This window comes from Mus caroli, chromosome 12, assembly GCF_900094665.2.
Source record: "Mus caroli chromosome 12, CAROLI_EIJ_v1.1, whole genome shotgun sequence".
In the NCBI taxonomy this organism is placed as follows: domain Eukaryota; kingdom Metazoa; phylum Chordata; class Mammalia; order Rodentia; family Muridae; genus Mus; species Mus caroli.
Genome location: NC_034581.1, coordinates 25,795,807 through 25,797,967, shown reverse-complemented (window position 1 = coordinate 25,797,967; position 2,161 = coordinate 25,795,807). Strand labels below are relative to the sequence as shown.

General features: G+C 45.7%; 1 pseudogene; it reads left to right on the top strand.

The window, feature by feature from the left end:
- Positions 1 to 1,433: 1,433 nt before the first annotated feature.
- Positions 1,434 to 2,047, top strand: LOC110307316 (annotated as a pseudogene).
- The last annotated feature ends 114 nt before the right edge of the window (positions 2,048 to 2,161 follow it).

Below are 2,161 nucleotides of genomic sequence, written 5' to 3'. Positions count from 1 at the left end.
AAAGGAGACAAGCAGAAGGTTGGAAAAGAACAGAGGGCCCAGAAATACACCTTTATAGACAGGCAAGGCCACACGATGAAGCAAAGATGGCGTTTGTAACAAATGGCCGTAGAATAACTGGGCATCTATAAGACACGGATAAATAACACATTAAATAAATAAAATGAAATAAAATAAAATAAAATAGAGACAGAGCATGCATCTGTTAAAAAAAATAAAAAACTAACTCAGAATGAATCATAGACTGACGTAAAATGTGTAACTCTAACACTCCTGGAGGGTAACGAGGAGAAATGTTCCCATGACCTTAAACGTGAAAATGACATTTTTACCTGCAGCAGCAAAGGCCTTGGAAAAAGCGATAAGCTAGATTTCCATAAAAAGTAAAAACTTCTTCTCTATGAAAGACGATAGTAAAAGAATAATAAGACAAGCCACGGATTAGGTGGAGCTATTTCCAAAAAGTTCACCTGTTATCCGAACTATGAAAAGAACTCTTCAACAAGGAAATGAAGGGATTAAACTAGTCACAAAGACCTTAACAATTCGCCGAGATAGATGGAAAGCTAGCAGACTGTGAGAATGTCCTCAGCACTCTTCAGGGAAATGCTCATGGAAAGCAGTTACCTGTCCACCCTCCCCAGGGTAGCAGGAACAGAGAGCACCATGAAGAACAACAGGGGTTCTCCGTCACCATGGCAAGAAATGCAGAAGCGGGCAATATGTGGCTCGCTTAGTCAAGTGCTTGTCTCCCAAGCATGGCCACCTGATGCCAATTGCCAGAACCCACATACAAAAAAATCAAGGTCTGGTGGCGCACTTAGGTAATACTAGTGCTAACAAAAAGAAGTCAGGCAGATCCTGGACTCTCTGGCTAGTAGTTTAACCTGCACATTCCCAGCCAAAAAGACTCTGAGACTCTCTCAAAAATGAGGTGAAATAGAGTCTAAGGAGCAGCACCTGAAGATGACATGTGGCCTTCACATGAACATACACACACATTTCTGTACACACTATTGCACATGTGCTCACACAAACACCCTCACATGCATACACATACAAACTGCAGCCAGCTTTGATTGACAATCTGATATACATACATATACATATTCACAGTTCATAGAATCTAGCAGTTAATCCCCTTAATACTTTCCCAACAAAAGCAACAACTTTTATTGAAACTAAACCCTGAACTTGCTTTTCTGGTTTCCAAACCTTGGAAGCAAATCATATGTCATCTGTGGGGGAGTTGATGATGGGCGCTGTACTTATGCTATGTGATAGTGTTGAGGACAAAAGCAATGGCTCTCCAGAGCCATTAGAGGAAACTCAAATGTCTGTTCATAAGAAGATGCTGTGAGGCTCTCTGCTCCTCCCTGTTCCAGAGACAGCCGCATCTTCTTGTGCAGTGCTAGCCTCATCCTGTAGACAAAATGGAGGAGGTCGGTGTGAACAGATTGGGCCGTATTGGGCACCTGGTTACTAGGGCTGCCATCTGCTCTCCACGTGGCAAAGTAGAGATTGTTGCCATCAATGACCCCTTCATTGACCTCAATGACATGGTCTACAGGTTCCAGTATGACTCCACCCACGGCAAATTCAATGGCACAGTCAAGGCCGAGAATGGGAAGCTTGTCACCAACAGGAAGCCCATCACCATCTCCCAGGAGTGAGATCCTGCTAACATCAAATGAAGTGGTGCTGGTGCTGAGTATGTCCTGGAGTCTACTGGTGTCTTCACCACCATGGAGAAGGTTGGGGCCCACTTGAAGAGTGGGGCCAAAAGGGTCATCATCTCTGCCCCCTCTGCTGATGCCCCCATGTTTGTGATGGGTGTGAATCATGAGAAATATAACAACTCACTCAAGATTGTCAGCAATGCATCTTGCACCACCAACTGCTTAACCCCCCACACACACTGGCCAAGGTTATCCATGACAACTTTGGCATTGTGGAAGGGCTCATGACCATGGTCCATGCCATCACTGCCACTCAGAAGACTGTGGATGGCCCCTCTGGAAAGCTGTGGCATGATGGCCGTGGGCTGCCCAGAACATCATCCCTGCATCCACTGGTGCTGCCAAGAGAGGGAGGGAGGGAGGAAGAGAGGGAGGGAGGGAGGGAGGGAGGGAGGGAGGAAGGAAGGAAGGAAGGAAGGAAG